We start from the raw sequence: 13,766 nt of genomic DNA, 5'->3' as shown, positions 1-13,766 counted from the left end.
TACACACAGAATAGATGCAAAAGGACACACAGATTAAAGTAGCAAATAAGGATTTATATTACATGGATGATATTTCGGGATACAAAAACCTGCAGTGTATGCCTTGCTTAAAGAAAAAAAATAAACTTTGAAGCAAGTGACATGAATTTGCACGATGTTGAAATGATGAAGCGTTTGTCAGGAGTGAACGCAAACGCTGTCTTTGCAACCCTCCTCAACTCTACCCAACAGTGAAATCTGTTCACGAAGACGGCAATGATGGGTGCTTTTTTCCTTTTTTTTTTTTTTTTTTTTTTCTTTTTCCCCCAGCAGTCTTCAGAAGGGCTTTGAGGGATGCAAAGGGAGGAGGGAAAGGGAAAAAAAAAAAAGACACAAAACCCCCAGAAAGCTATTGAAAAGCTGCTTGCAGGGTCAGCTGTCAAGGGAATGCATTTTGGCATTCAGGGTACCCACCCATGCAGAACATCAAAACCCGGGCTCTGGGCCCTCCCCTATTCTCCCAGGCTTAAGCTAATGCTGGGTTTCCGTGGCTGCCCTGCGTAGCAGCACGCACTGCCTCTGCCGCACTTGTCAACAGCCATGCAAGCCCAGCAAACGCAGCAGGGCTGGCGCTTCCCTTTGCTGGCAGCACCTGCGAGCACAGCAAAGTAGGGGCATTAAAAGAGAGAGTCAACAGCTCCAAAGCTCCTTGGGCTCTTTTAACCGCACGGCCGTCCTCTCCTCCTTTGGTGCAGACCAAGGTGGTGCAGTCCTCCCCACTTTACCTTAAGGTCTTATGCCCAGCTTGAAAGCCACATTGTTGCATTCTGCACAAGCAAAGTTGAATTTAAAATAGTGCTATTATGTATCCAAGCTATTTCCTTTTTTTAAAAAAAAAAAAAAAAAAAAAAGTAAACCGAGTGAAGCTTACAGGCTGCTCACCTTTGCAGGCAGGCTTTGCAGCTTAAACTATACTCCCCATGCCATAGCTATGCTCCTAGCAGCACCAGGCTAGCTCAGCTCAAAGTTAGCTAGAGTATTTATCCAGACATACACATATTCCTCACCTGAAGGAAAATTTTATCATCATCAGGAAAGCTGTGAGCATCACTTCCACAATGCAATGACAACTGTATTCTGTTTTCTCTAAAGGCAGGGGAAGAAATTCTCATTAAGACAGGCTTGGGATTAGCAATTTCAAAATGAAAACAGGCTACTGGAGCAAATAAGCAAGGGCCAGCACCAGTTCTGGTAATATCTGTGATTCCTCAGTATATCCGAATATCTCTTCATTTTATTTTGGTGTCTGAAGAGCAACCTAGCAACTTAGTCAAAAAGTTTGAAACTGTAGGCCTGTACACAAGTATTTTGTATTTATTGTACACCACTGTATCTACATCTCCAAGACCTGAAAAAACAATCAGAATATCAGTAAGGAGAGAAAAATTTATCAACAGCATTTACAAACTTCTATGTTTCATCAGCATTTTACAAACAACAACTACGTATGCACACACACATACAGGTATGGACGTTTTACATTTAGGTGCACCTCTCAAAGTTGACTAGAAAAGCAGCACTAAGTCTGTTTCCAGAAACTTAATATTTTCTATATATAAAACATTGTAATACATGAATGCACTAAGACACTGCATTAGTCAGAAAGCTGCTATCCTCCCTGCTTTAAACAATGTCCATTCATTCAGTATGCTCATGCCTGTAACTAGATTCTTGGTTCTTGCATAGTGGGAAAGGTTGAAAGTGTTAACAGAGAAGGGACTTACTGTAAAAACCTGTATGCATTGTATGTGACAACAACTATTACAAGTCAACTACTTATCATCGGTTTATACCACTTAGAGCTTTTTCAAAGTATTTTCTGAAGGCTTTCAGGTTTAGAGCAGAACTCTTCAGTGTTTAACAACACTGAAACCTTTACATGGGATTTTACAGTGCAGTAATTCATGATTACACTTTAAGCACTGCTTCTGCAAAAGCGTGCACAGTCACTTCATTTTAACCCAGTAAGAAAACATTCATGTTGCTCCTTTGTATTTATGACATTTTGTCCTAAGTTTTAGAAATGCAGAGTTCCACTGCAAAGTTTGAAGTCAGTGACTTGGATCCTCACCTGGTATAAATCAATGCACCTGCCATGAAATCAGTAAAGCTAATCAGCAAAGGTAAAGCTAATCAGCAAAGGTATGGACCTATCTACTCAAAATGCACTGCAAAAAAAATGCAGAGGTTCCCCGTCAGGTATCCACTGCAATGGATCACAGTTCTGCTACAGACTGCAGCAGCAGGTTGGAGCATTAGCATTTATAACCATTAAAATACTTCCTACTTGATTACTCAAATGTTGACTAAGGTGCTTATCAAAAAAAAGTGTGAGGCCATACATTAACAGATGCTTGGCATATTACTATTAGGCATTTCAACGAAATACATAACAATATTACCTATTTATGACAGCTTCCCAACATTCCTCTACTTCCTTTGGAATAATACCTGTTTCCTGGCTGTTGAATCTGAAAGATCTCAAGTCTGAGATGAAAACGTCTCAGTTTTGTTTAGTCTGTTTTCATAAAGAGATTTTAGAAGTGTGCACAGACTTCAAGACTTTTTTTTCTCCACCTGTGTACACAGCTTTTTTTCAGTCTGAAATACCACCTCTGGCAAAGATACTACAACACAATTAGTAGAAATGCAATGTGTGAGCATGTTTTCGTAAAGATACCACACCCAGGGTTATCAAGCATCAGCTCCTGTCAACTGGGATTGGGGAAAAACTCATTTCTTCATCTTCACTCGCCATTATTCACATTAAAAAAAGAGAGAGAGAGAGAGAGAGAGACAGACAGACAGACAAGACAAACAAAAATAGCTGTGGAACTACTCACTCACCAACCAAGACCTGCAGATGAAACCCATCTTAATTTATCTCAACAGCATATGATATCATCTCCCAACTGCAGGTTTGTATAGGGTGCCCTTCTGCCCCAATTTAAGTACAAATGATGCCCAGGTTGTCCTTCCATCCCAATGCTCCAGGGTAGTGTTTCTTCAAACACCCAGTTTATCACAGATTCCTCCTCTCTCCTGCCTGGCACGTGAAGCAACTCCCTTTGCAGCCAACAGACACACTCCATCGACTACAGTGGGAACCTGATCACAGCTACAGCAGCACCTCCCTTGGACAAGAGTGTGCCTGAATAAGCACAAATGAGGAAACTTAAAAAGTATTTTAAAGTGTAAGATGCTTGTCAGAGTTCAGACAGGCTAGGAAAAAAATCCGATGTCATGTCAAGCACTGTTTAATAAGTAAAACAGCAGTCCAGAACAAAATTAAAATTAAGTTTTTATAGCCTGAAAGGCGATTTTCCTTCCTGCCGCTACAAACGCTTGGTGCAATGACTGATAAATGCCTCTGACTTACAGCCAAAGTCTGAAGACTCTTTGAAAAGACCACTGAAGGAAAACCTATAGACTACAGACTGGGCCCATTATTTTATCAAATTCGCCTGCTATCTCAGTTTAGCCACTTCCATCCCAGAGGCACGTTCTGGAGAAATCACAATCACTATCCCACTTCATTACTCAGCAGAAGAGTACCCATTCATTGCCCCAGGAAGAAGAACAGGGACTGTGCATGGACTGCTTGCAAAGTCCAGCACAAACTGAAGTTATTTGGCAGCACTTTGCAGGAACTGAATCCCAGAGGCATTGATTCATTAGGGAAAACAACAACGGAAATCAAGGTGTCTTTAGACAAGCCATCTTAAAAAGGAAAGCCTGGGTTGCATGTATGAATCCAAGAAATGCATGCATTTCAGACCCTGCATAGTAGACATTATCCAATAAGTAATGAGAGCATTACACCACAGACTCAGAGGCTAAAAACAGGCAATGGGATAATGTCTTAGACAGAACCGCATCACAGATTTGAGTAGGAGGTGGTTTCCCTGTCATTAAAGTAGCCAAGAACTAAAAGTGGATGCTTAAAAGCAAGCTCCTCCTATTCTACTTCAGCAGCCTGCTTTGAGCCGCTCCTACTGCCTATCACGGAGTGCTGGAGGATCTCAGCAATTATAAAAACTAGAAAACACGTACTTGCATACCGAATACGGATTAAAGAGCCTGAGACTAAGTGCTGGTGAGGATCCTGGCAAAGACTCGAAGGTAGCCATGACCCCAGGAGCAGACATGGTCATAGGCCTGCATGCCACATTGCTCTTCCTCAGATAGTTACATTTCAGTGTATATCCTGGGCAAAATGAACTGTTTTAAGGAACACATTTTCTAGCTCACCATACTATAGACATCTGAAAGCATTTCCTACAGGTATAGCAGACTGCCGTACCTGTATACATGCAAAATTTGGTACCATGCTGCATTTCTAGTATTCATGTTCTAGTTACTGGGTATCTGCTGAAGGAGAAAGGGAGTAAAATCTCTTCAGAGCTTCAACACTCATCAAGTACAACTCAGCTTGATAAACAGCCCATCGACAAAAGTGGCAGGACAAAACTTCTTTACTTTGCAGGGCTGTCTAGGTTTCTCAGCACTCTCCCAAGCAACATATTATTAATGGCTAGTTCTTAGAGCAGTATCAGCATCACCTCTCCAAAAGAAATTCTTGACTTGTTTTTTCAAATCTTTCTTGTTAAGATGCTCAGAAGAATTGGTTTGGTTTAAAAAAAAAAAAAAAATCCAATTCCAGCATAGAGTTCCTTCCACAGCCACCAAGTAATACAATTAAAGAAAAAAAGTTTAAAGCATAAAAAGTGCCCATCCTTCATATTTTAGCTTTTCCTTGATCCATGCTTGCTCCCTGAATTCCATCTTCTTAATCTATCTTCAACCCTTCTTCTACACTGTATGGCACACATGAAATAGTTTCCTAGTCAATACATACCAGTCCCACCACTATCTAAGTTTATAATAATAAATCAAAACCTCCTTTTGCAAAGACATCACCTTCCGGTGTGCCTCTCATTTACTTGCATTGACGATGCACACACTCATGCCTTGAATGTGAAAAATCCCCATCACAGCATCGTACTGACATGAGGACCGGTGTTAAAGGTCATGCACATTCCTCTCAAGAGCTGCCTAATAATTCAGTCTACCCACCTTTAAATCTTTATTCTTGTTTTCTAGAGTGCCTGCTTCCATGACTCTTAAAGAATAATGGAAACAAAGGCTATCTAATTGAACACCAAGAGCTAAATAGGTTCATACAGCACATCAGTTAAGGAATTAAGAAGAAAGAGGCTGTCAGAAGAACATGGCAGAAGACAACCAAACACAAGCCTTCATCTCAAGGTAAGCTCTCCCACTGGGTGCTTCATTGAGAACGTCAGCAGAACAAGGCGGAAGAACAAGGACTCGGCCTCAGGGTGCAAATGTGCCCCACAGACTATTGGGCATGCCACCAAACTAAAAAGCCAACTCCTACCTGGTCAGAGCGCCCGAGCCAAGACTTGCCAGCCTTAAGCTTAATAAATAGTATTAAACATCCTGCAGCCTCACAAAGCCAAGCTTGGTGTTTTTATTGTAATCAATATGTAGCTTACTCAGAAATTAAATGAAAAATTAAACAGATCCTCTCCTAACAGCCCCCAGAAGAAAAAAAGGGGGGAAAAAATCATATTTTAAAGAATAAGATCACATCGAACTCGTGGGTCAATATTAGCTTTGTATCAGCCTCAGTTCTTTGGAAACACAAACACAAGAGATCTGCATCAACCCACTCCTTATTTTGCTAACAGGTATAACACAACAGTTACTTTTTGGTAAACCATGCTAAACCAGGCAGAAGCACCCGTAAGGAGCGCTAGCGCAGCAGCGGCTTTGACCACAACAAGGTGATTATATGACTTCAGCTCATATTGTGTCTACTGCAAGTCGAGCCCAGTCATTTTAGCTCAAGAAAAACATCGCTTTCCAACAGAACCTCAACCTGAACTTTGTCACCCGACATCAATGCCGATACGTAGATTTTCCTCTTTCCCTGTTCTGGTATTCTTAAATGACAAGTGCAGATTTTTTGACAGCAGCCTCTTTAACCTGTAACACCTGGTTTACCCCATAAAACTCTGAAGGATTTTTTTTTCCTTCCCCTCTAATGAATACACAGTAGAAGCCTGTTCATATCACGAACCCCGGGAAATTATGATAAATGAGCTCTACAAAACACACACCACTACTCAACACCAAGCAATCAGGATTGGCTGCACTCTAATGGACAGCATTGCAAAACGAAAATGGAATTTATTTATTTCTTTTTAACTTCAGTGAGCAGTTTTTTGGGTTTTTTTTTTTTTTTTTTTTTGTCAGCTTTGAAAACCTTGATCCAAGGCTTTGGAATAATCAGTGCCACAATACAGCAAGAAACAGTAACTAGCAGTCTCCCCCTCTGCCGTGCATCAAGCCACAGATGGCATTTTCACCCTTTTTGAATCTCACGCTCCTCCTAAGCAGCTAGTTGGCTGCAACCAAGACTGGGAGAGTGGAAATGCTCATACCTCCTAATGAGTAATCTAAGCAGGAAAGTAAATACAACAGACATTGGTTGTTTTGGCTAAAGCTATGAATGCTACAGGCACACAACAATCCCTTTTTTTGTTAAAACAACTTGTATACAGCCAAAAAAAAAAGAAAAAGAGAAGAACCACATGCCTATCAAGAAAGACAGAGAAGCTCCTTTTCCACCTTGCAATGCCTCCTGCAAAAACAAACATCTGCGTACCCATAAGGAAAGGGTGGGGGGGGGGAAAAGCCAAAAAAAAACCCCAGCTAAATGGATCCTGGGGGCCACGTTGTTCCTATGGGCAACTCTGGACACAATCCTGCTGCCGAGACCCAGCCCGTGAAGATAATCCCGCAGGTACTCAGGACGCATTTCTGGGGCACTGCACCTACATCTTCATTAGCACTAAGCGCACCAGCTCGAGCGAGGTTCACCCGACGGAGAATCGGGGAAGGACTGCTCCCCGGCTCACGGCAGGTAGCAACCATCAGCCTTGCAAGCGCGTTTCCAAGTTGAATGGGCAAAAGAGGGTTGCAAGGGGGAAGCAAATAAATAATAAGCAAATAAACCAAGAGCTCAAAAAAAGGGGGGAGGGGGGAAGGAAGAGGAATGCAATTTTCCTCCTCCACCCATACATACCGGCCCTTCTCCCTCAAAAGCGTATCCGCTGAACGCCGGCCCTACCGCTACGACTGGCGGAGGCGATGTCGCGGGCAGGAGGTGGGAAGCCCTGATGCTTTTTAAGAAAAAAAAATAACAATAATAATAATAATAAATCTCTTGCAATGCCTCTAGCCTGAACTACGCCTTTCCCCGCTGCACGGGCGAGGGAAGAGTGGGAGCCATCCCGGCACGCGCGGCCCCCCGCTCGGGCGAGGGCCCCGGCGGCTGCCCCCTGCCCACCCGGCGAGCGGCGGCGGCGCGGGAGACACGGGCGTCCGCGGAGGGCTTTGGCGAGCAGCGGGATCTGCCCAGCCACCCCGGCAAAGGCGGTGGGGGGGGGGGGGGGGGAAAGGGGGAATAAAAGAAAAAAAAAAACCGTATGGGGGGAAGGCAAGGAGGAAGCCCGGCGGGTCTCCTCCACCTCGCAGCCTAGCCGCCCGCGGCCCCCCCTGCTCGCCAGCGGGAGCCTGGCGGCATCTCCCACCCGGCGGCGGGCACATGCCGCCAGAGCCCCCCGGCGCAGCACCGCCGCTACCGGGGCGGGCGCCTCTCCCCCAGGCAACCAGCCTCAGCGCCCAGCCGGGCGCCGGGAAGGGGGCGACGCAGGGGGCTGCGGACCCCCCTCGGGGAAGGGCCGCGAGTTACCTGCAGCGGCGGCCGGCTCCCGAGGCGCGGAGTCCCCATCGGCTCCTCAACGACCTGCGGCAGGGAGCCGCCGCCACCATCCAGCCATAGACACCAGGCTCGCGGGGAGCCAGCAGAGCCGGCCACAGGACCAAAGCCCCCAGCGGGGAGAAGGGAAAAAAGGGGAGGCGACGAGGAAACCGGGGAGGGGGGGCGTCGTCCAACCGAGGGAGGAAAAATAAGAAAAAATAAAAATAAAATAGGAAGAAGCCTCTCCCGTGCTGCCTGCTCCTCCGGCGGCTCGGCGCTACGGTTGCCTGCCGGGGGGCGGAGGGGTGCGCGGGGCTGGGGGAGGCGATCGCCGCCCGCCGCCGGCCCCCTGCCGCCCCGCAGCCCGATTTACCTCCTCCACCCGGGCAACTTCAGAGCAAGGCTGCGGCTCCGGAGCCGCCGCCGCCTCCGGGGCGGTTAATATGCGGCAGAGTCATTGCGCTGCCGCTGCCACGGAAGAAACGCCGCTGCCGGAGAGACCACCAAAAAAAATAATGGAAAAATAAAAATAAGAAAAATCTGCCACCATCCCCCTTCTCTCTCTTCCTCCTCCGGCCACTCTGCACATCCGCTGCCGCGGCTCCGCGGGTCCTGGGGGGGGGGGGGGCCGCACACAAAGGCGGCCCCGCGGATCCCTCCTGCCCCCCGGCGCGGCGCCTAGCGGGGGGTGGGGAGGGGGGAGAGCACGGCTGCGGAGGCGGGCGGGGAGGGGGGCGGCGGGGGGGAAGGCACCGACACGCGCACACCGCGCAGCGCCGGGCCGCCTAGAGGGGCCCGCGGGGGCGGCGCGGCGCGGCGCTGCTGCCCTGCCCGCCGGCGGCCGCGCGGAGCCGGGCGGGCGGCGAGCCGAGGGGCGGGGGGAAGCAGTGAGGGCCCGGATCTGGGTTGCGCGGACGCGGGCTCCACCTAGCAGCCGGCCGGCACCGCGCGCGGACGCCCCTCGCCCGCCGCTGCCCCCCGGCCCCGCACCCACGACGGCTCCCGCCTCCTGATTGGCGGCCAATGGCAGCCAGCCCTCCAGGTGTGGAACCTCACCCCGCACCTGAAGGGGTTTCCAGCTCCTGATTGGCCCATTTACACCCCCCCAACCCGCCCCACCCACGTAGCCAATCACAGCCAGCCTTTCTGGTGCAGAACTTTGCCTCGCTGCTTTTCCATCTCCTGATTGGCCGCCCTGCCTCTTGCCCCTCTCCCAAGCAGCCAATGGCAGCCAGCCTCCCTAGCGCGGAACCTTGCCCCACTGCATTTCCATCTCCTGACTGGCCACCCTGCCTCTTGCCCTGCCCCCCAAGCAGCCAATAACAGCCAGCTCTCCTAGCACGGAACCTCGCCCCCCTGCTTTTCCACCTCCTGATTGGCCACCCTGCCTCTTGCCCCTCTCCCAAGCAGCCAATGGCAGCCAGCTTCCTGGCACAGAACCTTGCCCCACTGCTTTTCCACCTCCTGATTGGCTGCCCTGCCTCTTGCCCCATCTGCCAAGCAGTCAATGGCAGCCAGCCTCCCTAGCATGGAACCTTGCCCTGCTGCTTTTCCACCTCCTGATTGGCCACCCTGCCTCTTGCCCCTCTCCCAAGCAGCCAATGGCAGCCAGCCTCCCTAGCGCGGAACCTTGCCCCACTGCATTTCCATCTCCTGACTGGCCACCCTGCCTCTTGCCCTGCCCCCCAAGCAGCCAATTGCAGCCAGCCCTACTAGCACAGAACCTTGTCCCGCTGCTTTTCCACCTCCTGATTGGCCTCTCTGTGTCTTGCCCCCCCCCCCCTTCCCAAGCAGCCAATCGCAGCCAGCCCTTCTGGCACAGAACCATGCCTCGCTGCTTTTCCACCTCCTGATTGGCTGCCCTGCCCCTTACCCCCTCCTAAGCAGCCAATGGCAGCCAGCCCGCCAGGTGCAGAACCCCACCCACTGTCCCGGGGCCGGCTCCATTGCCCCCTGCCAGCCGGGAGACGGCCCGGCCCACCTGAGCCCCCACCCCCATCCCCGTCCCCGTCTGGGGCGCGGAGGAGGAACGGCATCCAAGAGACCTGCCGGCAAAGCCCCGCACCTCGTGGGGTGCTGGTAGGGGCCCCAGCTCACACGTCTGCCAGGCTGGCACCGCCGAGCGACTCCCGACACAAGTGGCACGGAGATCATCCCTTCTTATTTCCCGTTGCCGCGTAAGCGCTCGCTCTTATCTCAGGCACTTAGAAAGGGCCTCCAGAAATAAAGGTGCGTGGTTTAAGCACGACAAATATTTTTCTCCCAGACTGTGTTGCCTGTCGGCTTTTATTTTTCTGGAGCGAAAGATCCAAACCGAACCACGCTCTTTCAGAAAATGAAAGGGGAAAAAATAAGAAACACGCAAAGATAGTCTTCTGCTCGCCCCCCAAAAAAGAGATGTGCCTGGTTGCCCTCAGATGGGTTCGAGGCCATATCTTTTTGCCTCTGCCTGTTCCTAGCACCTCCTCTTAATGTTGGCGGGAGCAATATGCCAGACTTTATCCAGGGGACCAGATCTGTTTGCCAAAACCTTGTGCTCCTGGCTTGGGCCGTGGCAAAATTAGAACCGACGGAGCTGGGATGGTCCAGAAAGGGGCCACCCCATCCATGTGCCCACCCCAGCGGAAGATCAGCTTGATGTTTTTTACTCCTGGCAGATGCATCTTTAACTAAATCTCAAAGCTCTCTGGTGATGGAGGCTCTGCGACCTCAAAAGATGGCCCTTCTCTGTGGGATGAGGGAATTAATTAGTTGTGTTTGCCAACTCCCGCCATGAGTCAGGAAAATACTGGACAAATAAAGTAAGAACAACAAGCGGGGGACATGGCAAAATTCAGGAAAAAGAACAGAAATGCATTCGAGAAGCCACAACAGATCCGTCCCAACCCTGTCCTTTTGCAGTAAACCTCTGCTAAATCGTGTTAAAGAACACATGGCCCTGTCTACAAGGCTGCAAAATACCCCAAATGTTCCTGTGAACAGCTCGTAGCCCCCTACAAATGTTTACTTTAAGAAAAAGTAAAGTTTAAAATGATCAAAAAGCCACTGTGTTTCAGCTCTTGCCAAAATTGTTCTCACCTGATGGGATGAACCCTCAGATGAGGTTTAGAGAACCTATTTCTGCGGGAAAGTGCTTCTCCGCAACGACCACTCTTCCGGGGCCCTTCCCGAAAATAAATAAATAAATAAATAAAACCCTCCTCCTCTCAGCTTCTTGGAGATACGAGATTCTCAGAGACGCAGTTACCTCCCTGGTGATGTTCACCACATATGCTCTGGGAACGAAAGAAAGTCCTGCAAGTCAAAATTATATTTGCTGTATATCTTTAAGCTCCATTTTAATGCAGGGGTGAGAACAAAATCAATGTTTAGTCAGTGAGCGGAAAAAGACAAAGCACCGCCTGGCTTAAAGTGTGATTTCTTTTTTCCTGGTGGCGTTACATATAATGAAGAATAAAAAAAAAAAAAAAAAAAAAAAAAAAAGAATTGTGGGGAGAAGCGAGGAAGAACTCCAAAAAAGCCACCAGCCTGTCACATTACCTTTGCTCATTAAAATCGTGTCTCGGGCCTAAAGCAGTTATAGACTCATAAAAAGTTAGAGATAGAAAAGTTCTCCCAGGCCATGCCACTACGGTCTCCAGAGGCAGCTGCAGCATTATTCCCTGGAGCACATTTTCCCAGTGCTTTGTCCAGTGAAACTTGAAAGGTGTCCAGGGAGGAGCTTTCCACCAATTCCCTTGGGTGATTACTCCATGGTCTCATATATCTCGCAGCTTGGAAGATTTTTCCTGCTGTTTGGCCTACATTTCCCATTTCTTAATTTCATCCCATCACTTGCAGTTGCGGCCCCAATTAATCAAGGCTCTTGAATGCACGCTTAAATTTAGGTGTGTGCTTAAGCTCTGTGGAGATTGTGTACATCAGTGTTTTGCAGAACAAATGGGTATATCTATGTGTTTAAGCACTGTGCTGAACTGGGACCGTGCATCATCCTAAATAATTATCCTCGTCTTCCATATTTTTAAATCATTATCTTTCTTGTGCTTAATTATTGATTAGATAAGCTGGATGTTTAAGCTGCTTAATCTCTCCTTGCAATGTTTTACACTGGGGAAACCCTATGACAGCACCAAATCACAGCCTTAGAGGTTTTCAGAACTCTTTCTCCCATGGAAAAAAAAAAAATGCTGCTTCAAGTTATGCTCTCCAGATGCATTATTTGAACTTGTTCACCTGATTTTTTTGGTTTCCTAATTCTTTTCCTTCTTCCAGAGCATTTTGTGCAGTATTCTCTGCAAATGTAACGAATGTGCCTTCCACTCGCCCCGGTGAAAGGCCATTAATAGAGACACAAGCTACCGCGTTTGCCACTGCAGCACCTCGCCAGAAACAAACCTTCGCGCGACAGCGCGGACAGGTGAATAGCAAACTGTCCCTTCGGCATCACCCCAGTCTCAGGTTTTCCTGAACTTCCATAAACAACCATCACCAGGGCGTTACACTCAGTAATGCATTCCCTTACTATCGGAGAGGCATGTCATCTGTACCGGTTCACTGGTGCACATTTCTGCTTTTCCGGCATTGTTTTTACTGGCTCTCTAGTGGTAAATACATTTCACACCGATTCCTTTACTTCACCATCAAGTCTGATGTGGCTTGTTGGTGGCTGGTTGCTTAGACGTTGATCTCAAGGTGGCCCCACTTAAGGATTATTGGAGCTGCTGACCCGAATCTGTCTGTAGTCTAGGCAATCAAAGCAATTAGACACAAAAATCATTAATAATTTAGCCTAACTGAAACCTAACAATACAGCCTTCCCGTAAGATTTTTAAGCAATTTCAGCTATTTGGAAAGCATGACCTGTCTGTGTTATTCCAGAATTTAAATTACATGGGATAAAATAAAAATTGTCATTGAAACTGATAGCTCAAAGAACTTGTTTTTTTCATTAATTCGAACTCACTAAAGTAACAGTTTGACTTGTGAATTCTCAGAGAGCCGGCTCGGTATTTTTGAAGTGCTATATGCTCTTTGGAAAAGGAAGGTTGTATTTTCTTACAAAACAGCGAGGCTGAAGCCTCTCTTTGTGTGTGCATAAGTTAGGCTGGAAGATGTGAAGATGTAACTGGCTGTCGTAAAAGGGGGGCTTTGATCTAGAAACCAAGCTAAAGCAGATGGGTGCACTAAGTACACTTCATGCGGGCTAAATGGAAAGAGCAATTAAATGCCCCTTCATGTCCTTATTGCTGAAACAACAGGAAGCAGAAATAGCAGAGTCAAAATAAGCCATGCAGCCAGAGAGGTTTCCCTGGGACTGGCAGCAGATTTAGAGGTAAGGCAAGGGTGACTGGTTACAGCTGCAGGTGCCACTGCAGTTTTACCAGGCAGAAAATTCCAGAGCAACAAGGAGAAATCCAATAAAGAGCTAAAGAAGTAGCTGGGGCTGCAAAGGAGAAGAGACAGGCACAGGGCTGGTCGAAGAGGCTGACAGGGATTTCTGGGCAACGAGTCCCGGAACAGGTTGCCCAGAGAGGTTGTGGAGTCTCCATCCTTGGAGATACGCAAAAGCCATCTGGATAAGGTCCTGGGCAATGTGCTTTAGGGGACCCTGCTTGAGCAGGGGGGTTGCACTAGGTGATCTCCAGAGGTCCCTTCCAACCTCAACCGTTCTGTGATTCAACGTGATTCAGAGGCTGCTTGCCATTTTATTCTTATGGCCATTCTTCATAAGCGGAGAACATGACACTGCTTGGTGCATACGTGGGCCTCTCCAGAAAGCAATTGATAGGCCTAATCTTGAGACTAGATGCAGTGTGCTGTACCTTAACATGACTCCATCAGCCAAGAGCATGGAGCCTCTACATGTGAAAAGTAACCAAAATCCCCTATGAATATAAGGAGGAAATCTACCCCTGGCATCCATTGCAGTATTAAC

The 13,766-nt window shown here is 48.0% G+C and overlaps 1 protein-coding gene across 5 annotated transcripts in view; it reads right to left on the bottom strand.

The window, feature by feature from the left end:
• The window catches only part of ADGRL3 (adhesion G protein-coupled receptor L3), a 437,224-nt gene extending 428,536 nt beyond the window's left edge, over positions 1–8,688 (bottom strand). Inside the window, exons 1-2 of one of the 5 annotated variants that reach the window (XM_064510233.1) lie at positions 7,823–8,688; positions 7,154–7,250 (exon numbers count right to left, since the gene is read on the bottom strand). The gene's annotated coding sequence lies outside the window, so the exon portion shown is untranslated. The remainder of the gene's footprint in view (positions 1–7,153; positions 7,251–7,822) is intronic. The other 4 variants (XM_064510238.1, XM_064510236.1, XM_064510237.1 and 1 more) reach the window with 4 other exon arrangements.
• Between the last annotated feature and the right edge of the window lie 5,078 nt (positions 8,689–13,766).

Source organism: Dromaius novaehollandiae, chromosome 4, assembly GCF_036370855.1.
Source record: "Dromaius novaehollandiae isolate bDroNov1 chromosome 4, bDroNov1.hap1, whole genome shotgun sequence".
NCBI classification, from domain to species: domain Eukaryota; kingdom Metazoa; phylum Chordata; class Aves; order Casuariiformes; family Dromaiidae; genus Dromaius; species Dromaius novaehollandiae.
The sequence above is the reverse complement of the archived record's forward strand: the minus strand, read 5'-3'. Positions and strand labels throughout refer to the sequence as shown.